At 40.4% G+C, this 20,795-nt stretch overlaps 1 long non-coding RNA gene across 1 annotated transcript in view; it reads right to left on the bottom strand.

The window, feature by feature from the left end:
• Positions 1-8,468: 8,468 nt before the first annotated feature.
• The window catches only part of LOC114446147 (uncharacterized), a 28,877-nt gene continuing 16,550 nt past the window's right edge, over positions 8,469-20,795 (bottom strand). Inside the window, exon 3 of the long non-coding RNA XR_003671730.1 lies at positions 8,469-8,659. This is a non-coding gene — a long non-coding RNA (uncharacterized LOC114446147). The remainder of the gene's footprint in view (positions 8,660-20,795) is intronic.

Here is a 20,795-nt window from a genome sequence, read left to right as displayed (position 1 = left end):
GTTAGCACCATAGCTAATGGTCTCAAACAGGCATGCAAAGGTTATTATGAGAAAGCATGTGTGCGTCACAGTTTCCATAATGCATCACAGCCTCCAACCTCTCCATTGATGCCCTCGGCTTAACAAAGGCTGGAACTGTCAACAGAGGCAAAAAAAAAATCACATTCAACACTGAATGACTCATTGAGAAGTTAAAACTCTCACGCTGATATGAACGAGCGCAGGGGCGCCATGCTAATATCATCCAGTGACATTTCTCCGAGCGGAGCTGTCGAGGATGACAAGCCCCTCGCAGAGTGTGTTCGGGTGTCAGCGGGGTGTCCTGCCTTGACCAAACACACGCTTGTGGAAAAAAAGCTGCACTCACTCAGTGAGACAGATGCTGTTTGGATGTGGGTGGCCCTTCTGAACTGGAACAGTTTGGGTTTGTTTGGGTTTTTTTTTCTCTGTGTGCATCAAGCATGACAACACACACACAGTCTGTCTAATGTGTTGGTGAATAATGTAGAGCTGGAGGCAAGCAGGGCGAGGTGGACCACCATCTGACATCAGCCCCCATCACCTGAAGGAAGGAGGGAAAAGAGTGATGCAGGAGGAGACACATTTATGTCCTAAAAACAAGCTTTCAGCCTCCGTTCTCCGTTCTGCAGGCGGACATCAAACTACTTGTATGAATACATGTTGCTTATGTGCTTTACTCACACCTTCCTTGTCGGATGTCTTCTGTTCTTTTATAAGCTGGGGTCCAAACTTTTCTACCTTCCTTCCATACTTTTCTGCATGAGTGAATTTAATCCTCAGTTTGGCCTGAATCCCAAAATACTTGCAGCTGAGCTTCAAAAACCTTGTGGGAGCTGAAAACATGGCAAAGAAACTCAGAAGGTTGTTAAAACTCTGAAGGCCACTTTTGGAGGACCAAAGGAGACTTCTGGGACATTTGAGACTTCATTTTAAATCAAGTGTATGCCTTGAAGTTTAAGAACCGTTTATTTTGTCACACAAACCAACAACTGGAGAAAGACCGCCTATCATTTGGTCAAATTAAACAAAAGTAGAGCTCTCTGTTTAGAGAGATGTTGAAGAAAAAAGGAGAAGCATGTAATCCAGTCAAATCTGGTCAAACATGGTGGTGGCGGTATAAAGCTTCAGTGGAATCATGAAAAAGAAAAGGACTTTTTGAATATCTTGGAAGCGAATCTAAAGTGATCGAGAGCAAAACTGGGTCTTTGTGATGGTTTTTAACCTAAAAGCATACGTCTCTTCCACTGAAGAACTTCCTCCAGGAGAGCACAGTGAACATTAATGGACATAACTGGCCTGCACAAAAGCCCCTGACTGAAAGTCTCTGGAGTGTGCTAAAGACCAGGGTCCATGCATGGAGCTAAGGTGACTGTAGTAAAGTCATTATCACCACAATATTATTGTCATTTAAGTCAATGATGATGATAACCCAAAGGAAAAAAGGGAAAACTTCTTCTTTTCCACTTTTGAGAACAAGGTTTCGAGCCTAAATGTATCGTTCACTTGTGAGTTTAACACAGCAGATAAGACCAGGAGCAGCTCTAACTCTGATTGCAAAGTCAATGCACTTCATCAGTGAAACTGTGCAGGGCATCCACACAGTCTGCAGCCATTCATACCGATGCACTGCTGAGACTTTACATAACAGCTCTGACTAGCACAGATCTGGATTTAATATCTGACACTTGACAGCTGGGGAAATAAGTAAAGAGTTTGGGGGCCTGTTCCCGTCTTCTGTCTGTCTTGTGAACTGACATTTGTATTCCTCTGATGGATTATGAAGTCATTTATTTATTAAAAAAACATGTTTGGCTGCAGTGTATGGAGTTTCTTGATATATTTTTTTTTCTGTGAGGATTATTATAGCACAGCTGAGGAAACTTATTAATATTGGAGTTAGGCAATTAGAGTGGAATAAATCATACAAACTGCAGGCAGCTTGATTCAGCGATAGCCAAGCGTGGTAGAAATAAAGTGTGTGTGTGTTTGTGTGCGTGTTCAGAAAAGGGTCTGGAGGCTGACTTTGTGAGAGGATAATTGTTGGCAATGACGGCGTTTGTGTGTGGGTGTGTTTCTTGCGGGAGGGGGAGGGAGAGGGGGGGGTGCATGACCAACAAATGTGAATGCTGCTAATCCAGTTTTCCACTTAGTGAGTTATTATCCTTCACCTTGGACCAGGAATAGACACGTTTAACTCCTGTGAATTAGCTTGAAGAAGAAACACAGCGGCGACCGTGGCTGCAGATAAAGAGTCAGAATGACACAAGAATGTCCATTAGCAGTCAACTATTTTTGATTTAAGATAAAAAAAAATATGAACATGGATGGAAATATAAGTATCAGTATTCCACCATTTTTAGTCTCAGCCAGATCCTTCAGAGGAAACACTGGCTGTTAAACGAGGCAGTATGTCACCTGGCAGCTTTGATAGTTCCAAGTGATTTTTACCTTAGTCACTTTTTCCTTTAATTTTCTCCCATGGTCATTTTTATGTTTTATTTATGGTTGAATATGATATAAAAAATAGTTAAGAGTTTAGATAAAGATCATCTTGAAACACCAAAAAGCAGAGAGACTCAAGGTGAGGGCCAGAAGGGCAGCTGGCCCCAGAATGGAGCTAAGAACAGTCAGGGAACCAGGCCGGAGTCCAGTGAGAAAAAGTCCAGGAGGCTCAGGGAGAGGAGGCAGAACCGATGACCCTCCAGAGTCCACACCGGAAATCATCCTAGACTGAGGTGAGGACCCTCGTGGGGTCAGAGCAAAGGAAAGCACGCCACAGGAAAACAAGAGGGAACATGGATTTTCAAAATAAAACAGGAAACACGAGAGAAATATAAACACACAGATCACAGAATTAAGGTTAAGAAACCTTTATTAGTCCCACAATGGGGAAATTGCAGAATCACAAGAGGCCGGGGCAGGAATGAAAAATCAGAATCATAACAGTTATTAGTCCATGGGACATGACTTTTACACTGATTGCAGTCATTGTCTGGCATCACAAGAGTAGTACTTGTACATGTTGTTGGTATGTGTGTGAGGAGTTTAATCTCTGGCCTCCTGATTCAATGAGGGCGAAGAAAATCAATCAAAGCTGTACAAAACAAATCAATGGCTATCAAGAGTTGGACACAGGAGAAAAAAGGTACATGTGCGGTAAAAGCATGCTCGCTGCATGTTTGTGTTGTGTGTGGACTACATGATTAGCTCTGGTGTTACAATTGACACACAAAAGGAGATCCAGCTGCAGGTACAATTAACAATTTACTTTAATAATAAGAACAAAAAGCAACCTCAAGGGCGAATAATGATGACTGTGAGTCCAAAAAAACAACAAGAAATGAACAAGGGCGAACAACGATGAGTCTTGAAGAAAGACCAAAAAGCAACCACGAGGGCGAAACCCAAAAATCCAGGTCCAAGGCAAGGAACAACTGGGCGGCATGGCAGGAGGCCTAAAACAGGAAACGGTAAGTACGATCAAAGAGAAGAGGCTGGTTGCTTACTATGTGGAAGTTAGTGAAGAACTGGCACAGGAGAAGAAGCAATGGAAATGGCAGATGGGATGACGGGAAATAGGACACAGGTGAGTAGCAGCCACGACTCCGCCCAGCTGAACCTGCACACCTGGAGAGAGCAAAACACAGAGCACGAGCAAGGCAGAAAATAACACACCGGAAGTGTCTCAGACAAAGTGCCACTTTAATTAGATGCTTTGCACTACATACGGCACAATACTTCACACTTAAGCTGGATCCATACTCCGCGAGACAAAGACATTTTCCCCCCTGCAGACGTTACGCCCACAAAATGACGTCATTTTTTGTCTCTGACCGCCCGCTGATCCGCACTCCTGTGCACAGGGTCCGGGCCGAACTTTGTCTTTCAAGGCTGTGCGGCAACCATGCTGTGATTGGTCGGAATTTATTGTGGGCGTGATGAAAGTGGAGAAGCGCAAGAGCCTCTCCAGGTACATAGGTAGGTGTATAAACAGCACTGATTCAACAGATTTAGATAAGACCATACTGGTTTTGCATGATGAGCAATAAAAGAAAGAAAGAAAGGCAAGTCAGGGTGATTTGTCACCAATAACTCCAGACAGCCATTCACACATACCAGATGGTGACTGTTATTACCATTCTATATACTCCTACATACCCGGGCATAATAGGCTCGTTAACAATGTCTGTATATCTTTGCTATTGTTACTTTTAATGTCGCATCTTCACAGCTCATCGCCGGACATCTCACGCTGTTGCAGGCACCCTCTCTGTATAATGCCCTCTTGCCATGGCACAAGTCCTTGTGGTGTGTTAAAAAAATCAGTAAAGTCTTTCCTTATAGTTTAGTGGGCGTATGAGGAGTTCTGCACACACGCGTCTCGCGGAGTATGGTACCTCAGTGCGGAAAAGACCTTTTTTTTGTATCTCTTACCACCCGTGGAGTGCGTTCTCCGCTCTTTGTCTCGCGGAGTATGGAACAGCCTTAACCAGGTCACATGTCAGCAGACTGATCATCTAAAATGTTAAATAACGTCTCCAAATCCTCTGTGTCCTCAAACTCTCTGGACCATGGAGATAACCCATCAAAGATCGGCAGTGTGCAATGGAAATTGGGATCCAACAGCTGTAAAAACAGATCTGGAGATCTTGGTCTGCTTTCACCTCCACTGGCAGCCGCGACTTTTGATTCTTCAGCTGGATCCTCAGAGCTCTGCTCCACTTTGACCACACCTTGTTCTGGTTTGCTGTTCACTGCTGAATCTTCTCTCTTGTCGATATTCTCTAACATGGCTTTTCTCTCAGCTTCGTTCTGTTGGCACTTCTCCATAAGTTGTCTGTACTTGGCTCTGAAGGGCCGGCGTATAAAGTAGCTTCGTTTTGTAACCACTGACATGGGTACGATGGCAGAATCGGTCGGACAAATGTAGCCTTGATAAATAAGGTTTTTTTCTGGCTCGGTCATTTTATAAACTTCAATGCTGCCAGGCGGGGGGCGAAATCTGTGACCCTCAATTATAGGTAGATTTGCCCAGATCTCTGGCATATGGCACAGCACATATTTTTCCTCTGAAACTGCAGAATAAAAAGCACACAGCTCTTTCTAACTGAAAATCATCATCAATCATCATCATGTTTTGTTAGCATGCTAGGATGCTAACAAAACATGATGATGATTGACAAAAACATTGACAAAAACATCTAGATGAATAATAAACAAAATAACTTACCATCCATCTGTATATAGCCCAAAAATATCCTGCAGAAAAAAAATGTGCTCAACTTTCAGCCAGCAAAAATCAATGTTGTCCATGTAGCCATGGTTAGAGGTCAACATTGTCAGAGTGGTTACCATGGTAACAGTGGAGGTTTTGGGCATGGGCAGACCGGGCAGTCACCCGGGATGGCATTACATAGGGGGCAGCACGAGCGCTTGAAAAAAAAATATTATCCATCATTTCACTGCGTGGAAAAGTGGCAAATTAGCGCCCCCTGCTGCTGCAGACGCCCCTGCTTCTAAGGTGCCGTACATAGAAGTGAGAAGTGTGAGGAGGGGGAGGGGGGGGGGAGGCGGGGCACGGGGCACTGGGGACAGTTCACCTCTGGGTCACTTCCAAATGCAAACGGGTATGTCAGGGTGAAGGACGAAGGACTAGAGTAAGTCTGCCAGCTAATTTTATGCAGGTTGTGGCACCATTCTCCCACTACTCCAGGTAGTAGGGGAAGAGCGCCACCTGTAGTCCGGCTTCTTCAGCACTGTGTCCCAGGTGTGGGACAGCAGTCTGGTCTCCTCAGTACAGTGTCTCAGGTGTGGGACAGTGTGAATGTACTATTGCACTACGCCCAATAGTTGACAGTATCGGATCAGTAACCTACAACCTCTCAAAATCACTAGTTGACCTCATAAAACCACTACTAGGCCTCACCAAACAACACTGTAAAAACTCAAAACAGTTAGCGCAGGAACTCAGGGACACCACAGTACACCTGGACGAAATATTCATATCACACGACATAATATCCCTCTTCACCAAAACACCAGTCAACGTAACAATGCAGACAGTAGAGAACCTCCTCAGGACAGACGAGACAATACACAAACGGACCAATTTAACAGTTAACGACATAACCCGGCTGCTACATTTTGTATCCACATCCACATATTTCCAGTTCAAGGGGAATTTACACAGACTTCGCAATGTGGGACCCACTCTTGGCCATCATGAGTGGTTTCTTTATGGAGGACCTGGAAGAGAAGGCCACCTGCACAATGTGGTCTCACTATGTGGAGGAGATACGTGGACGACATCCTGGAAAAAAATAAAAACTGGCCACACACAGGAGTTAACAGTCCACCTCAACAAAATAGACAGCACAGGAAAATAAAATTCACACATGAGGAAGAAAAAGACAGTAAGATCAATTTTTTGGACATAAACATCACACATCTACAGGACGGCAGCATCAAAATCAAGATCCGCAGGACACCCACACACACCGACCAATGCAACATGCATAGATGTTTACTTTATGCTGGAGGTCCTTATAGGATTATAAGAGTAAACGTATTCATTTTATCTGGTGGATGTATTGTAAAAGGGTTTTGTAATGAGAAAATAGCATAGTTTGCTTCAGCATTGTATTTAACGTCCTAATATTTTTATATTCTAATGTTAGACTTTGTCTCCATTTGTGAAAATGAGGAAAAAATGAGAAAAGTGTAACTGCGCCATGTGTTTAAAGTACCAAGCTCAGGCAATAATTTCCACACAAAAAAAGCATTTATTTTGGAAATTGAGTAAAACCCCATGGTGCTTCCAAAAAAAATAAAGCTGCTGTCAAAGCCGTGCATTACAAATCTCATGGCAGGCACGTGCTGCAACAGTGACTTCTCTTTTCCAGAATTCACAGAGAGAGAAGTGAACAAGTTTTAAGTGGACTGGCACTAAGTGACAGAAAGATCAAAGATGATTGCGGAGTCACAGAGGGAAGCAAAGAAAAGGTTACCGATCACAATAAGATGTTCATGTTTTCAAAATGGGTATTTCTTCTTGCTTCAGTGCAGTCTGTGTTTTCAGATGATTCAAAGGGATGGAGCTGTGTGGTTGTCTTTGACCTCCAAGACACAGTTTTGAGTGTACAACACATGGACGATGTAGTCTTCGATTTAATGCAATGCGACCCTGATGGAGTGCACATAGTGCACTAACTGTACCATAATCAGACAGCACTAAGAAGTTAACAATTGCAATGATAGCATGCTAACTGTGGCTAAATTCACTGAAGAGACTTTATACATTCAATTTATTGTAAACTTGTAACTTAATCATTAGCATGAGATGCTAAATGCTAGTACGAAGGAGATCAGGTGCCTCTGTTTGGAAATGTTATATTTAATTTTGATGTCTGTAAAGCAGAGCTAGCTGATTATGTTGTGTCTATGTGTTTATAAATGACAACACCAACATTGATTAGTTGCTTTATGGCCTCACAGACTGCTGTTTGACAGGCAACAACACAGTCCAGTTACTAAAAGTCAACCTGTATGTATAGGGTAGCTTTAGCCTCCACCTGACACCACTTCACACCCATTTCCACTTACTTAACAACACAAAACTGTCCACTTCCTCCAAGTTTCCTCCCAGATTGTTGTGTGTTTGTCTGTCTGGTGTCTGTGTATTTTGCTTCTAGCCTCATAAAGCACCCCCACCACCACCTCCTTTGCTAAGGCTCTGACAATCCCACAATAGTCATGATGTTGTGTTCCGTTAAGGATTTTGGTGTTGAAAATTAAAAATGTCATTAAGTTTTTTGTGTGTGTGTGTGTGTGTGTATTCATGAGGCAGGATGTGAATGCAGCGTTACAAAAAGAAGGAAACAGATGAGTCACCCACTGATTCCTTCCTCTCTCTCCTCTGATGTCTAATCGGATAATAGGACGGCTGCATGCTCTCTTCTCCATCTGGCATTCTCACACTCCTAATGCCCCCATCTCCCTCTTCACTCTGTTTACATTTGGCAAACACACAGCTGGGCGACGAGTGATGAATTCTCACTCTTGTCCACACATGCAGGACTTCAACATTTGACACATTTTTGCCACAGGAAATGAAATAAGCATCAACTCACTGTCTCAAACACCCCCAAGAATAGACTGTTTAAAAATAAAATTCACAAATTAACAGAGATTCTTCAACCGGTGCTTGACGGACACTCTGACTTTGGAGGAATCAGTCAGTCAACACACTCCTGCACTGCACAGCAGCACCATCTTCACTTCATTATTAAATTCAGACAGGGCAGAGGTTTACACTGAATAATCCCTGTGAATAAATTGCAGAGGACTCCTTCACTGCTGCAGTATGACAAACACGTGCCTGGCTGGATTTCTGTTTTTTTGTCTTAAATAAAAGATAAATAAATAAAATCACATCAGTCGTTAAAATAAAATATGGTTGCGCAATTTCCAAGCCATTGTTTTGATAATTACAGGTTTTAATTTAATATAATGGGAAATCTCTAGCTGCGTGCCCCCTCGCTACAATGGAGTAATCCATCCACCCACCAGCTCATTCAAAGCTCTGACAGAAAGCAGCGGTTCCCGGCCCACCAGCCTGTGGAGAATCGATTGGCTCTGGCTGCGGAGAAAAAAAGAAGATCATGCTGAAGGATTTGCAAAAGGCAACTCCACATGCAGACAGGAACACACTCGCATTGCTATGGCATAGTGTCAGAAATACAGACACGCTCACAGCTCAGATACATGCTTACTGACTCCCTGCTCCTCCACCTGTTCCCACACAGAAGGATGATAAACTGTATGTGCTTATGTTTGAGTCTTTAGTGGCTGCACTTTAGTGCTAACCCAGTCCTAACTGGACCACGTTTGATCAAGTAGGGTCCTATTATTTTTCTCCAGGTTTTGGGTGGTCTGTAGAAATCCCCACGTGTGATCATATCTGATCATGTGGTGCGTCATAATTGACTTTTCTCTGTTAACTTTTTGCCGAGCTCAATCCAGCTCTGCTGAAGCAAAACATTGTTTAGTGTTGCTACAAATAGAAGGTACGCATGTGACGTCACGGGATGCAGAAGTCACTGCAGTTTACACCCACTGAGGTGCAAAAAGGTTGTTTGACAGACTGCTGAAATCTAAAGAGAGAAGAAACAAATGGATTGCCACAATTTACAGTAACAACCAGCAGCTGAAACATCAGTCTGACATTCCTGACACCACTTTGGTTAAATGTTTGATAAAATGCTGTATTGTAGACTCGTTTTTCCGTACACTTTTTGTAAGCATTTATTTAAAAACATTTCCAAGAGTTTATATCGAGGCAACTGGACTCAAGGATTGTTTTTTTTTTTAAGATGTTTCGCCACTCCCCCAAATGGCTTCTTCAGTTCTGCTACTATTCTGGTTGGGAATCTGAGTTTTATGTGTTCAGGACCTCTGTGGGTGGATCTTGCAGGAGCTCACATGACTAAGATCCCTATAGTTGGTTAATGGTCAGTTAACGGCCAGAAACTGACTGTGTCTGGGCCATGTTCAGGACTAGTTGACGGCCCATTGTTAGAGTTTGAGTGGGAGTGAAGTCTGCTAGGAAGGGATGAAAAGACAGAGTTGTGAGACGGGTGAGAGCTGATGCCTTACTAGTTGACTAGTTTCTAGTCTCTAACCTGCGCTCAGGCCTGCACCTTCCATCTAACTGGGATAATTTTTATATTAGTTTGAAGGAACACTCGTTAGCTTTCTGACGGTGTCACTCTGAAAACTGAACACCAAACCGTTTTGCCCGTACAACCAGCTGTTCGGGGAGACTGCCGGTCATTCTCCATTAAGACATAATGTAAAACCAAAAACAGAGAAGCAGAGCAGCCATATTTTCTAACTCGCCATCTCCACATCTTTGACATTATAGACATAAAAATTATACTGTGTTGTAGAGCAACTTCTTGTGATTCTCATGGTGTCCATATTTTTTGTCTGAAGGCTTCAGTTTGGACAAAAACAGAAGTTGTTTCGAGCGTGTTTTTACATTGGAAATGCATTAGGAGGGGGACAGAGAGAGCTGCAGTTAGTGGCAGTTGATAAACATTCAGGTTGCCTGGATACAGGCAGGAAGGCAGGGCTGTTACCATGGAGAATGGCTGTCACACAAGAAGCTTTATCACACAGCCTGTGCTTCTTATTGGCTTATGGCAGCGGTCCCCAACCTTTTTTGCACCACGGACCGGTATCATGTAAAACAATACTTTCACGGACCGGCACAGAAAAAAAAGTGCATAAAGAGACAACTTGCTCTTATGCTTAATTAGTGGGAGCCTTTGAGCTTTCTCAGCAATGAGGCGGTCCCATCTAGGCATAATGGGAGACATGACACCCGAAGTGTGTTTCTTATGTCCAGTCCACTCCGTAATTTTGTTTTGGCCGTCATTAATTGCTTCAGTCGTTCTTGTTCATGTTTTCTTCCATGGCTTGTCTTTTAATGCAGGGTGCTCGGTCTCGCAGTTTTGAAGGCTTCGTTGCCTCATTTGCGAGTCTGTCGCCACATGTCACTCAGAGCGGACTTGGTGTGTGAGAATCACCTGTTGCAATAAATCCGTATTTTAAATAGGACTCCTGATATAGTCTTTTAAATGCGGGTTTCTTTTTCTTTGAAGGGGTAGGCTCCTCTTCTTCTGTCTCCTCGTTAGGCCTTTTCCCCTTTCCGAAGAAGCTCTCCAAAGACGTTTGTTTTTTATTCATTTTTGCTTGTGGGCTTAATTTTGGGGTTCCGTATCCCGTGACCGAGACAAGCGTCTGGGCAGGTGCTTAAAGGCACAGGCGGATGAATCTGATCGATTTATAAATGAAACAGCTTTCAGACTCAGATAATGAAAAATATATGTTTTGCTCAGTCTTTCTGTGCGGCCCGGTACCAAATGACCCACGGACCGGTACCGGTCCCCGGCCCGGTGGTTGGGGACCACTGGCTTATGGTATTATACCAGCCTCAGACCTTTTATGGTATATTCACAGGCTGTTCTTTAAGGTAAGTGACTTCATACTTCAGCTGTTTCTTTTTCATATCTTCATAATATTAAAACATTTTCTACTTTTCAAAATAAGACCTTCATCTTTCTAAACTGTGTTTCAGCAAATTAAATTCAGATTGCAGATTCCCCAGCAATTCAGAGCAATCCTTCATATCAGCATTCAAAGCAATCTGACTGGGCTTTCACCCTGTGTTTGGTCAGGTTTGGGTGTACAACAACATGGTTAAGGATAAAATATACAGGTTTTGTTATTACAGTTTAATTAAAAAATGGTTTGGATCTTGGTTACCATGGTTGCAACTCCTGCTCCTTCTACAGTATGATTCACTGCCTGAAATAGATTGACGGACAGAGTCTCATGGCGTCTATTCCTGCTGCTAAAGGACTTAAACTGAGTCAATCAGATTACTGTTCTGGTTGAAAACTGATGATGAATGCGTTTCTCATGTGGCCTGTTCACTGTTTGATATTGTTAGAATGACTCCTCATGAGACCAATATGGTTTGGACAGGAAAAAAAACATCAGATATGAGCTGTGTGAAAAGTGTGTTTTTATAGCTTCACATTCTGCAGTGATTAATGTTTACAGCTATAGTGCTACAGTGCTACAGAACATTTGTCTCCCTCTTCAGGCAGAGAGTGGGATTACACAGGATATGGCGCTTTGATCCTTGTATTAGCTAGCATAGCTGCACATCAGAAGCAGTGCATCATAATAAACAGGAAGTCTTCTGACCAGACCCGATAGGAGGGTCATAGTCCATAAGGTTGTGTCAGAAATCACCACCTAATATGGTCTTATTTAGTGCCTTCGCCTTTTTGTAGTGCTGTCCGAATTTATAGTGAGAATTTTTAGACCCTATATAGTACCTTCAATGGCAAGGCAAAGCAAGGCAAGCTTTATTTATATAGCACCATTCATACACAAGGCAATTCAGAGTGCTTTACATATGATGAAATCACAGAATAAAACCATTTTAAATAAATTAAATTAAGAAGGAAATTAAAATCATAAAAAGAATAAAATCATAAAAAACATCAAATAAAATCAGGATGATTAAATGAGAAGAGTGCAGTTAGGACAGCAGTCAAGAATTTAAGAGAATGCTGCAGAAAAACAAGTGTGTTTTCAGGCCTGACTTAAATAAAATGACTGTTTGAGCAGACCTCAGGTGTTCAGGAAGGCTGTTCCACAGGTGAGGGGCAGAATAACTGAATCCTGTTTCACTCTGTTTGGTCCTGACCCTGGGTACACACAGTAGGCCTGTCCCTGAAGATCTCAGGCGTCTGGATGGTTCATAGGGAACCAGTAAGTCCAGCATGTATTTTGGTCCAAGACCATTCAGTGCTTTGTAGACCAGGAGTAAAGTTTTTAAATGTATCCTTTGACTCACAGGAAGCCAGTGCAGTGATTTGAGGACCGGTTTGATGTGGTCCATTTTCTTGGTATTACTCAGAACTCTAGCAGCAGCATTTTGGAACAGCTGCAGCTGCCTGATTGATGTTTTGCTAAGACCTGTGAGGACGCCGTTACAATAATCTAGCCTACTGAAAATTAATGCATGAATAAGTTTTTCTGTGTCTTGTTTGGACAGAAAGCCCTTGATCCTAGCAATGTTTTTCAGGTGGTAGGCAGACTTAGTAATGGCTTTTACATGGGTGTTAAAGTTCAGGTCTGAGTCGAGAATTACACCGAGATTTCTGGCTTGGTTTGTAACCTTCAGTGACATGGAGTCAAGGTAAGCACTGATCTTAGCTCTTTCATTTTTGGGGCCAAAAACAATCATCTCTGTTTTGTCAGCATTGAGCTGGAGAAAGTTCTGGCTCATCCACTCATTGATTTGTTGAGTACACTTACTTAGTGAGTGTAAGGGACTGTAGTCATGTGATGAAATATAAAGTTGTGTGTCATCTGCATAGGTGTGATAAGAGTGATGTTCTATGATCTGAGCTAGGGGCAGCATGTAGATGTTGAACAGAAGTGTGTCCAAGAATGGACCCTTGAGGAACCCTGCATGTAATATTAGGTCGGTCAGACTCATAGTTACCAATTGACACAAAGTAGTCCCTATCATGTAAGTAAGATTTGAACCAGTTTAACACAGTGCCAGTAAATCCCACCCACTTCTCCAGCCTGTCGAGCAGTATGTTGTGATCAACTGTATCAAATGCAGCACTAAGGTCCAGCAGTACTAAGACGGAGAGTTTGGAAGCATCATTATTCTGATGTATGTCATTTAAGACCTTAATAAGTGCAGTCTCAGTGCTTTGGTGTGCTTGAAATTCAGACTGAAATTCATTAAAAAGATTGTTTTGCACCAAAAATGCATGAATTTGTTGAAAAACAGCTTTTTCAATGACCTTTCCCAGAAAAGGAAGGTTAGATATTGGCCTGTAGTTATTTATTGCTGAAGCATCCAGATTTGATTTTTTTGAGTAGAGGTTTGATTACTGCAGTTTTCAGGGCCTGGGGAAACTGCCCTGACTGAAGAGAATTATTTCCTATCTGCAACACATCTGACGATATGCAGTTAAAAACGTTTTTAAGAAAATGTGTAGGCAGATTGTCAAGTGAGCATGTTGTAGGTTTTAACTGTTTAACAGTTTCTGTCAGTGCTGTATTATCTAGAAGATTAAAATGTGCCAGCTTAACTGGTGAATGAGAAGGCACAAGTGACAATATGGTTTTGCCGTAGCTAGAGCTACAGACTGTCTTATTTTTAACACTTTATCTGTGAAAAAAGATGCAAAGTCATTGCATGACTTTTTAGACAGCAGTTCAGGTGGGACTGATACTCCTGGGTTTGTCAGTCTGTCTATAACAGAGAACAATGTGCGAGCATTGTTGCTGTTCCTATCGATGATTTCTGAAAAATAGGATTGTCTTGCATTTTTCAGATCCTGGTTGTAGTTATGTAGGCTCTCTTTGAAAATGTTATAATGAACCTGGAGTTTAGTTTTTCTCCATCTGCGTTCTGCCTGTCTGCAGACTCTTTTTTAAACTTTAACCAGTGTGGCATTTCTCCAAGGTGACTTTTTCCTTCCTGACAGAACTTTGGTTATGATTGGGGCAAATTAATCAATAACAGTATTAACTTTGGAACTGAAACTGTTTACGAGGTCATCAACAGGAGCTGTGGGCAGGGTTGGTGATGGTACAAAAGCCTGGGTGAACAGTGCACAGGTGTTATCATTAATATGACGCTTTCTGATCACCTTTCCTTCTACCTTGTTGGGATTAGCATGGGTGGTCGTTTTAAACGCAACACAGTAATGATCAGAAAGAGCAACATCAGTCACCACAACCTCAGAGATGTTCAGACCTTTGGAAATAACTAGATCCAGTATATGTCCCTTGTTATGTGTTGAGTCTGTTACATGCTGTGAAAGCCCAAAGCTATACCTAAGGATACCTTTTTGCACTGGAGGCAGTCATTAAACAAGATGGCGACTCCTCCTCCTTACTTGTGCAATCTTGCTTCACTCATGAAACCAAAGTTAGAAGGAGTAGACTCAATAAGAACTGCTGTATTATTATCATTCCCCAACCAAGTTTCAGTTAAAAACATAAAATCCAGATGGTGCTTTTGAATAAAATCATTAATTAAGATGCCTGCCAAAGTCCTAACATTTAAGAGAGCTAAATCTAATGTATTAAAACCCGTGTCCTGTCTATGTTCGGGGACAGACTATGGCTGACATGGAATAGATTGTAAATTTTATAATACATTTCTAGGATGATGGGGATTTCTTTTCTTTTTACTTATCAAAACATGAATTGATGAATCTGTGCTGTGGGAGAGTGTTCTCTCCCTGGGCCTCAGGTTGGTAGTGGGATTATTATGGCTACAAGTCTTCAAACAGCAGAAGCCCTGGGTGTCCTAGTCCCTAATTGCAGTCTTGGTGCTGTTAAAGGAGGCATTGTGGTGTCTTACAGAGTGGAGAAGATTATTGGTTAGCCGCCTCAGTCCACATCCATTCAGATGAGGGCCTCTTTCTTTGAACAGGTCATCACGTTCCCAGAACAGGTTGAAGTTATCGATGAAGGTCACTGCATGTGTCTCACAGGTCTTAGACAGCCAAGTATTCAGTGCAAGCAGGCGACTGAATTTATTTATCCTCCTATCAATGTTTGGGAGCGGCCCGCTGATAAATGATTGTGGACTTCCAGTTTGTTGAGTATCTCTAAAAGTTTAGAGAAATCCTTTTTCAACAGTTCTGATTCGCCCCCCTTGGTGTCAACTGCACCCACATGCAGAATCTGTTTGACTCCTAGGTGGTTTGACACGACCTGAGGGAGAAGTCCTGTTATATCAGTGACTGTGGCACTTGGATAACTGAATGTGAGCATTCTTTCATTCTTGACGTCACTGATAGCGCCATCTCTAAGCAGCAAGATATCTTTGTCCTTCACTTCTGACATAGATTCTCTGTCTCTGTGTGCCCGATGTTTCATCTTCGTCTCCCTCACTGTTTTATTCTTTATGTCCCGTTTCTTATTGACTGCATTGTATACTGGCTCGTTTACAGCCAACTCAGACAGTGGTTGATATTTGTTTCTGAGCTGTTTGCCTGGTGATGCAGCATATACTGATATTATCATTAATTTTTCTCATTTTGTGCCTTTTTGGTTTGGCACCAGGTGTATGCCAGGTGGCATCAGTCTGTTTAGGACCTGCTTTTATAAGTTTTGGAAAGGACACAGTGTCATCCAGGTGCATTTTGTGGATGCAGATTTAGTCTTCTTACCACCGGGTGTGATCGGGGAGTCTCTTTGTGTTCATATTTGACAGATGAGTGTGATGAATTATGAACTAAAAGTGTTTTAAAACTGTCTTAATTTGCCCATGAGGTTTGTGTCAGAAGTGTTTACAGCATTGGTAAGTCTTATCTCTCCTCAAGTGTCGCTCTAGCAACATGAAAACCCCTCGTTGTATTTCTTTTAATTATAGTAATTTGTAATATTATTATTTAAAGGTGACATAAATGCTTGAGTAACAAACTAAGGCCAGCAGTGAGTTCCAGTCTTCCTCTTTAAAGTCGATCAGGCTCTTGGTTTGTAATGTGGCAGCGAGATGGAGGTGGATGGTAAATTTATACAGCGTGTAATTTATTGATCTGAGTCAGCTTGATGTTTGTGATTCCATGTTAATGGCACAACTCTCTCAGACGGCATTTAATTTGGTGTTATCAGAATCACTAACAGGAACACAGCTGTGCTGTCTCATCAGCCATGCCGAGGGGAGAGAAGGAATGTGAGCTGGGACCCGAACAAATCAGCTGCAAATGACAAGACTGATTTGATTTTTCATTTTTGGCATGGGAGAGGAGCACATTTTCAGCCTGAAAATGGGAATGGGTACATTAATTCATTAGCATGAAATATAACTTTAGGTGGAATTTGGAGTTGTTATCGTTGCTCTGGGGAGCGGCAGCACTGTGCGGGGCCCGCAGCTTGGGTAAAAAAAAAAAAAAAACCCAGCTAAGGTTGTGCAAATTGAGTAAAAGCACACAGTGACTGACACACAGGATGGATGGCTGTTGTTGCTGGCAGGTTGCCATGAAAGTCATACCCTACAGTCCTCTGGTCCACTGCTTTTAAATATAGAAGACCATATGTTCTGAGCAAATAGAAGAAGAGGCAACCAGTGCCAGTAACAGCAAGGAGACCTGTAAAATTGCAGTTCTAACTTATTGCATTTTGTTATATTTATTATACTGATTGTTAAAAATGTATCTGTTGTGTCAGTGATTATGATTTCTTTGATCTTCTTAATGGCTTATGGACAGCACACTTTCACCAGCGGTGATCATAAGGTGGACATAAAAAGTGAGCAACATTACTGTTATATAGTTTATTGATGATCGTCTCAGCCTGTCCTTACCAGGAAAACATAACATGAGGTTGATATTTCAGACCTTTGAATTTTAAGATGTCTGAAGTCTGAGGGGGCGGGGCAGCTGAAAAAGGCGACCGTGTGATGGAAGCGGTTTTCTTGAAAAATGTGTTTAATGTTATGGATTCATGTGTTTTAGGATGATCCTTATTTAACCCCTTTTTACCCTGTTTTTAAAGACTAACCTTAAACAGCCCCTCCCACCTCCATACTTTTGCATTTTTTTTTTCTTCGGTCTTATGTTCAGCCAATACAATCCTATGTTCCAATAATGTGAATGTAATATAATGACATATGTAGGGAATGCATGTATATGTTCCTTTAGCATAAAGGAGTTATTGAACAAATATTGGTTGTTTTTTGTGAGGATGTGTTATGGTGTCTTAATGCCAGGTTTATTGTGTGCAACCTCTTGGTTGGTGGTCATATCTGTATGTGCATGTAAGGGTTGTACTTGTCACTATCGTAACCAAAGGGTTTGTCAGTTAAAACCCAAACCATAATCTTTTTTCTAAACCCATCCAAGTAGTTTTACAAAAGCAGATCTTTAATATCTGTCACTTGTTTCATGGCGATCCATCAAATATGAAGAAATATTGAAACAATAAAGGTATTAAATGAAGGATTGGCTATCATCCATTAATTACAGTGTTCACATTTATAGATAAAATTGTCTTGCCTAAGAAAATGAACCAGTTGAGTTGTTGCTGTAAGTGCAGATAAAGCTGAGGAGCTTATAATACTGAACAATGTGAATCCCTTCAAGAGGAACTCTCGGGTAGCAGATGGCTTTCTCAGCCTTTGTGGATCTTCGTGAGTCACTCAAGAACACTAAAGCCTGTGGAAGTTACCAACCCAGCGTTAATATAACAGTGACTCATGGAGGCTTCCTGGTGGTTCTCAGTCAAATATGATGCACTGTTTGATTGGTGACACAGTGTGAGGTCTGACTGGTTTTAGTTTTATTTTATTTTAATTGGCTTTTGTAAACTTTTGTATAATCTAATAATTAGTTTTAGTAAACTTTTTTAAGAAAAATAGGTCAAGTTAGCATAGCTAAATATTTATACTTGAAAATGACAGATATAAATGTACTTTTATTAGTTTGATTGCCGTTGCTATTGTTCTTCACCCTCTTTCTTCTTCTTTTTTTCCAAATATGATTATATTATAATAATATTATATTATAAATATTATTTTTAACATGGGAGTCTATGAGAGAGCCCTTCAACGAGGGTCATCTGCCAAATATGAGTATCTCCTCCCACAAATTTCAAACTACAGACTCCATTTTAGTCTTAAAATGCTCACGAGATGCTGCTCTATCAAACTTGTTTATTCTTTTATTATTCTGACAAGTTAGATATACACCTAAGCTATAAACTGTAAATATCAATTTCCTCAAGCTCCACTCTGCGACATGGAACAGTTAAACATTCCAACAGCTGTATCACAACTGTTGGAATGTTTAACCATTCCATGTTGCCATGGCTACAGCTGTAACCATGGAATATTCAAACACTGTGTGATTTGCTGGCTAAGAGTTGAGCACAGATATATGGAAGGTAAGTTACTTTGTTTATTATTCATCTAGATGTTTTTGTATCTGACAAGAACTTTTATAGTTTAACCTTTATGCACTGTTTGGGTTTTTGTCCTCAGAGTAATTTTTCTGTTTGTTTTGGCCATAACGTTGTCTGTGTGTGACATCATTTTACATACATTTTGGTAATGTGATTTAAAAATTTTTCATAGATCAAATTTTTACCCTCTTTCATGTTGTTCGGGACAAAAACTCCTCTTTAAAAAAACGTTTTTTAAAAATGTATCTGATAAATATTTTTTTCATATTTTTTTTTTGCATAGACATTTAAATTAAAAATTAAAAAATGAAAATCCAGTGCTGTGCAAAAACTAATAATGCATTAAAGTCAATGTTGTTACTAATGTTTGACATGTCCAAGACTGTAATAAAGGTTAAAACCAATCCAGTCCACATTCACCTTTTCTATTAAAATTTGCCATTTTGTGTATCAGCACCACCCCTTATGAAATTGGTGATTAAAGGGTTAAAATCTTAGGGGAAAATGATTTTTTTACTACTTTTGATCAGAACTGAAGTTAATTAAAAGGTCTATGCAAAAAAATATGAAAAAAATATTTATCTGATAAATGTTTAAAACCATTAGTTAGAGGACGTTTTTGTCCTGAACAACATGAAAGGGGGTAAAATTTGCCCACAGTGTATTATTGACCTATGAAAAATTTTAAAATCACAATAACAAAATGTATGTAAAATTAAGCTTATTCAGCAAAAATGATTTAATTTGCTCACATATGATTATATTATAATAATATTATATTATAAATATTATTTTTAACATGGGAGTCTATGAGAGAGCCCTTCAACGAGGGTCATCTGCCAAATATGAGTATCTCCTCCCACAAATTTCAAACTACAGACTCCATTTTAGTCTTAAAATGCTCACGAGATGCTGCTCTATCAAACTTGTTTATTCTTTTATTATTCTGACAAGTTAGATATACACCTAAGCTATAAACTGTAAATATCAATTTCCTCAAGCTCCACTCTGCAACATGGAACAGTTAAACATTCCAACAGCTGTATCACAACTGTTGGAATGTTTAACCATTCCATGTTGCCATGGCTACAGTTGTAACCATGGAATATTCAAACACTGTGTGATTTGCTGGCTAAGAGTTGAGCACAGATATATGGAAGGTAAGTTACTTTGTTTATTATTCATCTAGATGTTTTTGTATCTGACAAGAACTTTTATAGTTTAACCTTTATGCACTGTTTGGGTTTTTGTCCTCAGAGTAATTTTTCTGTTTGTTTTGGCCATAACGTTGTCTGTGTGTGACATCATTTTACATACATTTTGGTAATGTGATTTAAAAATTTTTCATAGATCAAATTTTTACCCTCTTTCATGTTGTTCAGGACAAAAACTCCTCTTTAAAAAAACGTTTTTTAAAAATGTATCTGATAAATATTTTTTTCATATTTTTTTTTGCATAGACATTTAAATTAAAAATGAAAAAATGAAAATCCAGTGCTGTGCAAAAACTAATAATGCATTAAAGTCAATGTTGTTACTAATGTTTGACATGTCCAAGACTGTAATAAAGGTTAAAACAAATCCAGTCCACATTCACCTTTTCTATTAAAATTTGCCATTTTGTGTATCAGCACCACCCCTTATGAAATTGGTGATTAAAGGGTTAAAATCTTAGGGGAAAATGATTTTTTTACTACTTTTGATCAGAACTGAAGTTAATTAAAAGGTCTATGCAAACAAATATGAAAAAAATATTTATCTGATATATGTTTAAAACCATTAATTAGAGGACGTTTTTGTCCTGAACAACATGAAAGGGGGTAAAATTTGCCCACAGTGTATTATTGACCTATGAAAAATTTTAAAATCACAATAACAAAATGTATGTAAAATTAAGCTTATTCAGCAAAAATGATTTAATTTGCTCACATATAGAAAAAATTTTGGCCAAAATAAACAGAAAAATTACTCTCAGAGGACAAAAATTTTGCGAACAGTGCATAAGGGTTAAATGTTCATATTCAGGATCCCAGCCAGGGCCTCAGCAAGGCTGTGGTGCTCTTAGCTAAATGGTAACAGCAGTCCTACAAATGAAAAGATGCTTGAATTCAACATGTTCACCAATGTTGTTAGCATCCTAGCATGCTGACAAAACAAAACATAAAGCTGATGTTGCCTCATGTTGATTTTCAGTTAGAAAGTTATGGACTTCAAACTTGTTTCATGTGAGGAGACTGTTGTATTTAAACTGTGCT

Source organism: Parambassis ranga, chromosome 14, assembly GCF_900634625.1.
Source record: "Parambassis ranga chromosome 14, fParRan2.1, whole genome shotgun sequence".
Taxonomy (NCBI): domain Eukaryota; kingdom Metazoa; phylum Chordata; class Actinopteri; family Ambassidae; genus Parambassis; species Parambassis ranga.
The sequence above is the reverse complement of the archived record's forward strand: the minus strand, read 5'-3'. Positions and strand labels throughout refer to the sequence as shown.